General features: G+C 46.9%; 1 long non-coding RNA gene across 1 annotated transcript; it reads right to left on the bottom strand.

Moving 5' to 3' along the window:
* Window positions 1-2,707: 2,707 nt before the first annotated feature.
* Window positions 2,708-6,252, bottom strand: LOC142834310 (uncharacterized). Its single transcript, XR_012907549.1, has 3 exons — window positions 6,205-6,252; window positions 3,586-3,687; window positions 2,708-2,745 (listed from the first exon to the last, which is right to left on the bottom strand). It is a non-coding gene; the product is annotated as an uncharacterized LOC142834310 (long non-coding RNA).
* Window positions 6,253-10,927: the final 4,675 nt, after the last annotated feature.

Raw genomic sequence — 10,927 nt, 5'->3', positions numbered from 1 at the left:
GCCCGCCGCCTCGCGATTGGCTTGGGTCGCCAAGGTTCGGTGGGCCGAGACCCAGGCGGCGACCAATGGTGAGCCGCGCCGGGGATCGGACCAGGGAGCCGCTGCGTTCATTGGCTGCGGGAGCCGGGATGCTCCACCTTCTTTTCCTAGCCGGTGTGCGAGGAGGGGCTGACCCGGGTTGGGGGCGCTGGTAGGGTCGGCTCGCGGCCGGGTTGGCGGGACTCAGGGTTCCCGCCCTGGAGGCTGTGGGACCACCATGATCTTCCACTTAGGAGTCGCCTCTGGTGGAAACAACGTCAAGCAGTTGCGCATTGGGTTACCTCCCGAGGGTGGGACGCGCTCCAGACAACCACCCAGCAGCCCTGGCGGGAGAGTCCCCTGGCCTTGACCCGGGCAGGTCCAATCACTCCACGTGCACAAGACCAGAAGCGGCATCTTTTCAGTTTTCAAGGCGTTTATCATAAATGCATTTGAACTAACCCCCTTAGGAGTTCTGGCCCGTGGGTCGTTGGGACCCTATTTTAAACACGATGGGGTGTGAATTCCACCTGTCGAGCGGTTTAAAAGCACAGAGGTGACGGTGGCATTCTTCCAAGCTGAGGTCGAAGTGGATGGAGGCCTGGAGACAGAAAGGGCTTCAAGGGCACCGCAGCCCTGGGTTAAGAGTGAGAAGCGAGCACATGGTCCTGGCTTTGCGGAGCAATCAGGCTCAGGCTATGGAACAGTCTCTGACCTGGCCAGAAGCTTAAGTCCAGTGACATTTTGTACTTTCTCTGAACAGGTTAATCTTTGGAGATTGTTTTTCAAACCCGTCGTCATGTACCAGACCCCTCTCTGCCTTGCATGCCTTTCCTGATTCCCTCCCTTTTCACCTTTGCCCGGTCACACACTCAGGCACTCCTGGCTGCCATTTTTTATGGCAGTGTCTTTGGTGAATCTGTCCCTAGCATGCCCTTTCCCATTGTGCCACTGGGCTAAAACAGTACAACAGCCTGGAGGTCCCACGGTGCCACCTCTCAAACTGCCTTCGTGTTCTTCCTTCAGAGACTCACAGTTCTTTCCATTTTTGTATAATTGTCCCTTTGTGTGGCTCCCACTCCTGCAGGAGCTTTAGGGCAAACAACACCTTGTTAATCCAGCACTTCTGAATTTCCAGTTTGTAGCATAATGACTATGGCATTGTCGACATACCCGTCTATTGACCAATGGATACCCGAAGAATGTAGGTGGGAGTTCGAATAGCCAATCCCAACCAAAGTTCAAAGCCAGAGCTTGTTTGTTTCAAAAGGGAGCAGTCCAGGCCCGAAGTGCCTTTCCCAACTGTGACAGTAGCTTACCCAAACTGAAACGTCCTTTAAATGTATAATACGTGTTCATAATCCTCATATTAATTCTTGGTCAAAACGATTACCTCATCTTGGGTTAATATTAAAATATTAACAGTTTTCTTGGTGTGTGTGTGCGTAGACCAGAGTTCGATGTCGAATGTCATTCTTACTCACTCTCCATCCTCCCTTTTGAGAAAGTGACTTTCTCTGAACCTGGAGCTTGCTAGACTGGCGGGCCAGCAAGTCCTAAGGCATCCACCTGTTTTTGTCTTCCCAGCGCCGGGAGCAGGTGTGTACTGACACATCAAGCTTGGGGCAGGTCTGGAATTTTAAATTCTTATGTGTATGTATTTATAAGTGTATGTTTTGTGTTTATATGTGTATGCTTGCATGAGTTCACGTGTGTCCGGATCTTGCGAAGGTCAGAAGAGGGCATTGAATCCCCTGGAATTGGAGGTTCAGTCGAGAGCTGCCATGTGGGTCCTGGGGACCCATCCTTTGGTTCTTGACTGCCCCCCACACCTGGCTTTTAAGATGGACGCTGGGGACCTGAACTCAGGTTCCTCACAGCAAACGCTTTGCTGAGTGAGCCCTCTGCTATTTCATGTTGTAAAGGTAGTTTCTAGAGAGTTAAAAGCGACAGGTTTGTGTCACGCTGTATCCTTAGAAGCTACAACCCAGAGAGGCCATCAGCAGAGAGGGAGTATACAGTGTCTCGCTCTGGCCCTGTCCGAAGCAGGGGTTCAACCAATACTTTATTTTGGCAGTTAAGTGTTCTGAGGAAAGTTCAGGTGGACTGTAATCTGGACAGCAAGTTTAACTGAGAAATTAACTAGCGTTGAGTATTTTGTAGGAGAAACTGAAAATTACTAATAAGGATAGTTTTATCCCTGGGAAGAGAAGAAGGAAGCCCATAAAAGTAGATTCAAAAATTCAGTTTTAGGAACAGCTGTCCAATGGAAGGGACGAGCCCGTCCTCAGAGCAGTCTCTCGCCGCTCTCCCTCCCTGCTTGGACTTGGGATTCTTTCTTTCTCCCTCTTTACGAGCTCTAACCCTTCGGGTTGCCATTCTCTGAAGAAGAAAAGTCACCTCGAGCTCGGCCATTAATCTATACTTTAAGTGAATATACAGTCAGACAACTTACCTTAGCTGTTGGGCTTCCTGTATCATCACACAGGGAGAGTTACAAACTGGTCCTGTCTCTCCAAAACCTCCCTCTTGCTACCTCCCTGGAACTGGAGTTTCCTCGCCACGAACCCCTGGCATTACTTCTCTGGTCTCAGTCACACACACAGAAGAGACCCTGAAGGTCACAGGAATGACATCATAAAAGAAATAATCTTGAGCCAATTATTAATTTTTCCGAGTGTCAAAGCCTCTGCTTTGACCATGAATCTCCTCGTAAGCGCACATTAGCTACAGTTGATGAGGCGTGAAAACGGGGTCAGTCAGAATATGGGAATTTCACAGGTCAATCAGAAATTAAGAATAACCCCTGTGATAGTTTGGCCACACACCACTCTTCCTAAAACGTACTTCTCCATTTCCTTCCTGTTAAATACAGTCTAATCAACACAGCCCCCCCCACCCCAATTAAGCAGTTTATTAAACACCAGAGTGCAGGCATTTCTTGCATGTATGTGTACAGTACAATTTCTCAGATCATTTGGTCTTTCCAATCAGGTAGAGGGATTATGCTAAGTAAATGGAGACATTCAGACACAGAGAGGTTAAGTAATTTGTTGTTGTCTTATTCTGGCACACAGTGAAGCTGGAGTATGGATCTCACGGTCTGGGTCTTTGCAGCACTCGAATCTTCTCTCTTGATTAGGGGGACTATCAAAGCGTGGCTTGAACACCAATTGCATAAGGATGCTTGCTAAACTGCTCTAGACTGTCACAGTTCACTTGATCTAAATCTCCAGCAGTGACTTCCCTTTGTTCCTTTGTTCTCTCCCTCCCTCCCTCCCTCCCTCCTTCCCTCCCTCCCTCCCTCTTTCCTTCCTTCTTTCTCTCTTTCTCTTTTTGCTTCTGCATATCAAACATAGGGCTTTTGTATGGTAGACATGTACTCCACCTTTGAGTTACATCCCCAGCCCCTTAGTAGGAACAGTAATAACATTAGTTCTCTTCCTCCCTGACTCCCTCCTTCTCCCCCTCTTCTTTCTCCTTCTGTATTTAAGGTCAGTATTGGTTTAACTGTAACATCTACCACTGGTGAGAATATAATATTTTCCCTAATTTCCAAATACTTACTGGATTGGTAAAAACCTAGACCACCACCGACAGAACTGGTCCTGGATTCAGGGGACCATCTTGGAACCATGTGGAGAACTCTACCATTGGCATCTAGGAAGGCTGAGGAGAAACACGTCACAGGAGACAGAGGAGGACCAAGGAAAGCCCTGGCAGTAGGATGTGCATGGATGCATGTGTTTGTAACCTCAGCACTAGAGGTGGAGATGGTGGATCCCAAGCGCTTGCTCTGGAAAGCCTTTCTAGAAATGGAGGATGTTTGGTTCAGTGAGACATCCTGTTTGAAAGCGATAAGGAGGTGAGCAAGAGAGGAAGACACCTCATGTCCTCCTGCTCTGGTCTCCACATGTGATGCACGGTGGGGACACACACACAGCATGTACACAAACACACAGAGAGAAAGAGAGTGAGAGAGGCATGCACCACATACACAGACACTCTCGCCCTCTCGAATGCACACACACGCACACACACACACACGAGAAAGAGAGTGAGAGAGGCATGCACCACATACAGACATTCTTGCCCTCTCGAATGCGCGTGCACGCACGCACACACACACACAGAGAGAGAGAGAGAGAGAGAGAGAGAGAGAGAGAGAGAGAGAGAGAATGCATGTACACACAATGCTGATAGGCTTTTCTTTCCTGTGTGACTATGGACAGAAAGGACTTCTCACATACAATATTTATAAATATGCTTAAAATGGACAACTGACTGTGTGAGTGTGCTTGAGCCCTCCAAGATATCCTCCTTAATGTTTACTTTGGGACTGAGGAGGGTGTCATCACCAAGAAGAAACTAGATTGCCTCATCGTAGGAGGAGGAAAGTCACTGGTATGAACGACTTGGTGACTGGGGTGTAGGTGCCAAGATGGAGGTAGCCTCTCCAAACTGCCTATCATTTGCCACTGGTGTGCCTCCTCGTCCTATGCTCTCCAGAAACAAGTCCCTTTGGCCTGGACAGAGAGCTCTTTGTTTTGTTTTGGAAGATTAAAAAGGAGAAGAGCTGGGCAGTGGTGGCACACGCCTTTAATCCCAGCACTTGGGGAGGCAGATGCAGGTGGATCTCTGAGTTTGAGGTCAGCCTGGTCTAGAGAGCGAGTTTCAGGACAGTCAAGGCTACACAAGAAACTCTGTCTTGAAAGAGAAAGAAAGAGAGAGTGGAAGGGGAGGAGGGAGGGAGGAAGAGAGGGAGGGAGGAGAGAGAGAGAGAGAGGAGAGGAGAGGAAGGTCTAGGCATGATGGCACATGCCTTTAGTACCAGCAACGAATGCTCTTGCTCAGTTTGGGATCTCAGCATCCCAGCACTGGGAATGGCACCACCCCAGTTAAGAAAATATCCCCCACAGGCATGCCCAGAGACCCCTAGCTGATTCTAGATCTCACCATTTTGACAACTGAGATTACCCATCACATTGTATATTCAGCCTCAACTCCCTACAAGCTGAGCTGGGCCCTAGGTAGAAGGACTCAGTCTGTCCACAGACCAGTCTTGGATCAATGGAGGAGATGTGAGATCAAGTTGCAAAGCCGGATCATAGACAGCACGACAAAACTTAGAACAAATAAAACCACTGAAAATGCTGGAAATAACACATACCTACTCATGATTACATAAGATAGTAATCCATCCCCCAAAATGTAGAAAGTAAAGTGCTGGCTTTGTCTCTGATGATGACCAAGAGTGGAGGAACGGGTACATTGTTGTAAGTAAGGCACATTCTATTGGTAAATTTTCATGAGCTGTTGGAGCTTACTGAGAAGCTGGCTCTGGAAGTGGGGTTGCCCCCATATCCCACATTTCATAATTAAATATATTTGTCTCAAAGTGTCCTGCTAGGTCCTTAGTCTGGGGATGGGTTGCCTCCCAGCTCTGTGATTGGGGAGAAGAACAGCAAAACAGCCCTAGAGTAAAAACACTATCCTTGAGAACAGCTGGAAGGTAAGACACTTCCAGCAGAGGTACCACTATTTATCCCATGATCTTAAAATGCTCACAGGGGGAAGGAGAAGCTGGAAGTTCAGTCTCGGGAGGCTTGGCCACAGAGAGAAAGCTCAAACAGGAACCACAGCTCAACTTCCCCAGGCATTTTCTGGTGGATGCTGTGAGCCGACCTGATGCTTGGTTGTCAGCAGTTGCCATAGATATGTCCTTCCTCATCCTAAACTCAGGACCATGCTGTCATTATCAGCTCCTATCAGAAGAGGCACATCTCTGCACTTACTAAGCCTATGCCCTCATTTCTTGATACAAATAACATGGTACCCGGGTCATAGCCCATTGATTTAAATGGATGTATATAATGATGGCTTTGATTCGATGTGCCTGGTGGCCGGGCATTCTGCAGGCATGGGTGGAGAAACTATTCCCATAAGGAGAAGGGACAGCTAATGGGTTGAGCATGTACTGCAGATACAGCAAAATAGTTACAAGACAGCAGCCGCCTGCTCTAATGAGGTACAGACCGTCCTCCTGTAAGGATCCTCCTGGAGGGCATGGCTGCAGGTTGGGAAGCCGTTTATAGTAATGGATATACATAATGATACGGAAACATTCATAAAAGGCCCAATATATTCAGTGCAAGCACTTGTCCCCACAAAAATGACAAGCAATACCTTTTAGAAAGACACTGGAGGGTTGGAGGTGTATCTCAGTGGTCAGGCAGCACACTCAAGGACCCGGGTTCAATTCCTAGTACTACAAAGAAAAGAAAAGAAGATGCTTAAAGATCTCCAAGAAACTGCTCATTGCAGGTGCCCACACACCAAAAAAAAAAAAAAAAAACAAAAAACCAAAAACAAAAAAAAAAAACAAAAAAAAAAAAAACCAGCACTTCTTGGATTTCTGGGAAGCTTCTATGTTTGTTGTAAATTCTGGACTGGCTTGTGGCTGTCCGACGATTGTTTTTCTGTGTGAAGACACTAAGTGCTGTACCAGGCGTTGTGGCTGAAGACTTTAGTCTTAGCACAGAAGACGAAGAGGCCAGTGGATCTTTGTGAGTTTGAAGACATCCTTGTCTACATAACAAATTCTGTGCCAGCCAGGACTACGTAAGACTTTGACTCAAAAAATAAAATAAAATAGACAAAACCAAAGAAACAAACAAAAACCCTCAAACTCCACCCCAAACACTAAGAAACAAATACACAAAAGAACTACCATCTACACGGGACACGGAGGCAGGCAGATCTCTGAGTGCAAGGTCAATCTGGTCTACAGAGTGAGTTCCAGGTCAGCCAGGGCTGCACAGAGAAACCTTATCTTGTAAAACCAAAAGAACAAAAATCAATCTAACAAACAAAACCTACCATCACCTTTTTCATTAAAAAAAAAAAAGGAGATTGTAGCATCAGGGACAGAAGGGTACTTAAAGCATTAAAATAAATGTCATTCCTTTAGATTAAATACATTCACCAAGATGACAGACTTGTGACAACTCAGAATTTTTCCAGTCCCCTACAATTTTGGGAAGGGTTGTCGAGCCTGGCCGAATGACCCTGCTCTTAGGAGCGGCTGTACAAAGGTTGTTCACTCGGGGCCGGCATCACTACCTCAGAACCAACCAGAGGCACCGACACCCTGACTCCACCCCAGCAGGATGAAGCCAAGGTCCTGGGCACAGAGCGAGGCTTTTAAATCCTATAGGTAATCCTGGCATGCCTAAGCTTGAGGGTGATTGCTGCAACCCCCTTCTTCACGTGGATCTCACGGGCCTCCCCTGGAAAACCTTCAGGGAGGGCTTTCTACCACCTCCCAAAGAAATCTGTTTAACGTGGGTTATGTCCGGTGACTGGAAGCTTCTACAGACTCCTCTGTATGAGTTCTGTTGTCCTGAGCGGCACTGAATGGGTCTTTTCTGTCTCCCCTACCTGACAATACTGGGTGTATTTGATAAGTAGTATGGCTCTTCACACCAGGTAAGCGCAGCCGACACTAACCGCTCCTTAGCTGACTCAATCTATAGTCATCTCCTCAGTCTGCCCTGGCTGCCCTCTTATTAATATTTATATTATTGTCATTAGTAGTTATAGATATTAGTATTATTAACTACTATTTATTGACTTAGTATGGAGATGTTCTATAGGCTCTTGAATTCTTTGTACCGGGCCTGGAAGATGGATCTGTAAGCTCTGAGCTGTAGATACAAAATAAGCTCACACCCAACATCCCTTAGCTGTGAGTGCGCCTGGATTCTACATTCATTACTATGGCACCTCAGGGCCTTCTGCTATTTCCATGATAGCAGACTATCCTGAAATTTCTACCAAAAAAAAAAAATCCCTAATCTAGGCAAGGCTGAGCCAGGAAGCGAGTTGCAGGACTGAGTATATAGAGTACCAGGAACAGCATGGGCTCTGGAGTAAATAAATCCAAGTTGAGTAGTGCCAACGCTATTGCTAGCAACGTGGGCGGCTTTGACTGGGGTGCCAAGCTCTCTAGGCCTCCGTTTCCTCTTCAGAGAAGTGGGGATTTTAATAGCACCCCTTTAATAAAATTGATATGAGCACAAAATAAATTAGTGCTTCTGAAGTCTAGGCTAACTCGTTTTAAGTCACTTGACCCAAGAAAGAATCACTGGGGAAGAGAAGATTCAATTGAGAACATGCTGCCATCAGATTGACCTGAACACTTGTGTGTGTGTGGGGGGGGCATTTTCCTGATTGGTGATTGATGTGGCCAGGTGGTCCTAGATGCTGTTCTAAGAAAGCATCCTGAGATAGCGCCTCTCCGTGGCTTCCTCTTCAGTTCCTGCCTCTAGGCTCCTGCCTTGAGATCTTGCCCTGCCTTCCCTCCACAGGTGCTGTGATGTGGAACCGTAAGCTGAAACAAACCCTCAGGTACAGAACAAGCACTCGACATAAGACCTGTTGGTGCTCCTGCCTGTGTGTCCTCAGCAGTTATGTAATGTTTGCATAGATGGGCGGTACAGATACATGCACATTATAGCAATCTACACACTCTCCTTTGCCCTCACTGGACACCCGCCTGTCTGGCCGTGGGACTCTTCAACTGACCCCGTTGGCTCTCTTGGCAAGCCAGCCTCCATGTGTACAGTCTCATCTTCCTAAAACCCACCGCTAACGCGCCATCCTCAATGAAGTCCCGAGTTTCTTTTCTTGACTTCCTAAGGTCGTTATACTACGCAGCCCAGTTCTCTGCCTACTTTGTTCCCACTGCTGTGAGATGTGTCCTGTGGTGTCAGGTGGACACCTGCCTTCATGCCTAGCTCAACTGTGCTCTTTTTCTCCCCAAAGCCACTCCTCCCCACCTCCTCCCATTCTTTAGCCCCAAGGACTTTCTATACATTCCCCTGCCACCGTGAGTAAGAAAAACATTCTGTTGTAAAAGAGTGAGGAGTTGCCGGTAGGATCTAGGTAAGGCGGGCACTGCAGCGACCTCGGGACAGGGCAGGTGATTGTGTAACAGAGTGGAAAATAGAGCAACTGAAACTCTTGTTTCACGCACGGGCCCAGACCTGCCCAGGCTATGTTTTAAATATAATTGCTGAACGTGTAGAGTCAGTAGCGGTAACAGATCTCTGTGGAGTGTTTGCTGAGTACCGGGCCCATTGTTAAGTGCTTTATAAACACTAATTCATTTTGTGTTCATAGCAACCTGATGAGAGGGTGACTGCTATTATCCCCATTGTACAGAGGAGGAAATTGAGACCTAGAGAAAGTAGCAACACACTCCCGGCCACATCATTAGTCATCGTTCAGAAGATTCTATCCAGATTTGCTTGTCTGAGGCTCATGTTCGTGCCCATTAGTTTTCCTGCCACTCCCAAGGAGATGTGGCCTTGATCTTTAGTTCTTGGCTTATCATGAAGTTATGAAAAGAGCTTAGATTTCACCATTAGAAAGTTATAGGCTCAAATTCCGAGTCTCCCTCTTATCAGCGTATCATGCCCACAAGACCGAATGTCCTCATCAGCAAGCTGGGATAGTAAATCTCCTTGTCATAGTATCTGTGGAGACAAGATGAGGCCAAGGAATCCAAGGTCCTTGTTTGGAGTCTTGTTCCCAGCTAGTTCTCTGCTTTCTGTTCCCCCTTCCCTTCTCCCCTGTGACATGGTTTGCCAAGATCAATGACTTTTAACATAGTCACCGTTGTGACTCACAGTGCTTAGAGCAATGTTTATAGATGTGCAGAGGCACATGGGACGGGACTGTTGCTTCCTGGCTAAGGGGTCTCTGCTTAGTCTTTTCCCATATACCTTTTCTTAAGTTATGATGTCAAAACTAAATCTCTCTTTCACCTGTGCCTTTCTTTCCATCCTTTCAACAACATTTGCTGCTCTTTCTGTGTGTTCAGTGGGCTACCAGGAGCTGGGGCTGTCAGGGTGTTTGAATTTTGGCTCACAGTAAAGAAACGCAGCCTGGCCCTGGTCTTGTAGCCAGAGCTATGCTGCCAACGTTGGGTGTAGGCAATTTGGCACAGTTGGAGATTATTAGATAGTAATAGTTAATAAAAGTCTTTTCCCACACTGCTTCCCAACTCTCTCCTCATCTTAGCACTGTGGCCATGAAGTGAGGACAGGTGAGACTCCACAGTCGTGATTGGCGTGATAGTGTGACTATAATTGGCCCCCATGAGCGCATAGGGAGTGGCTCTGTTAGGAGGTGTGGCTTTGTTGGAATGGGTATGGCCTTGCCAAAGGAAGGGTGTCACTGTGGGGGTGGGCTTTAATGTTTCCTATGCTCAGGATACCATGGAATGTCTCAATCAACTTCCTGCTCCTTTCTGATCGAGATGTAGCCAGCACCACATCTGCCTGCGTGCTGCATGAGGATAATGGACTGAACCTCTGAAACTGTAAGCAAGTCACCCCAATTAAATGTTTTCTTTATAAGAGTTGCCATGGTCACGGTGTCTCTTCACAGCAATAGAAACCCTAACTAAGATAGCTGGGTACAAGCTTGTCTCATTTTGCTTTGTCTGATTACTTTTCGTTTATGTTTTTGTTGGGTTACTTTTTGTGTGTTTCTTGGTTTTCGTTTATTTTTATTTTTTAAAGAGAGTAAGGTCAAGGAATTGGGTGGGAAGGGAGGTGGAGGGGATCTTAGAGGAATCGGGGGAGGGAAAAAGCATGATCAAAATACACTGTATAAATAATTTTTTTTTTTTTTTGGATTTTTCGAGATAGGGTTTCTCCGTAGCTTTTGGTTTCTGTCCTGGAACTAGCTCTTGTAGACCAGGCTGGCCTTGAACCCAGAGATTCGCCTGCCTCTGCCTCCCGAGTGCTGGGATTAAAGGCATGCGCCACCACTGCCCGGCATAAATAAATTTTTTAAATAAAAAAAGTAAAAAACTTTTTTCACGTTTTTTAGATGATCA

The sequence above is a fragment of the Microtus pennsylvanicus genome, chromosome 13, assembly GCF_037038515.1.
Source record: "Microtus pennsylvanicus isolate mMicPen1 chromosome 13, mMicPen1.hap1, whole genome shotgun sequence".
Lineage (NCBI taxonomy): Eukaryota > Metazoa > Chordata > Mammalia > Rodentia > Cricetidae > Microtus > Microtus pennsylvanicus.
The sequence above is the reverse complement of the archived record's forward strand: the minus strand, read 5'-3'. Positions and strand labels throughout refer to the sequence as shown.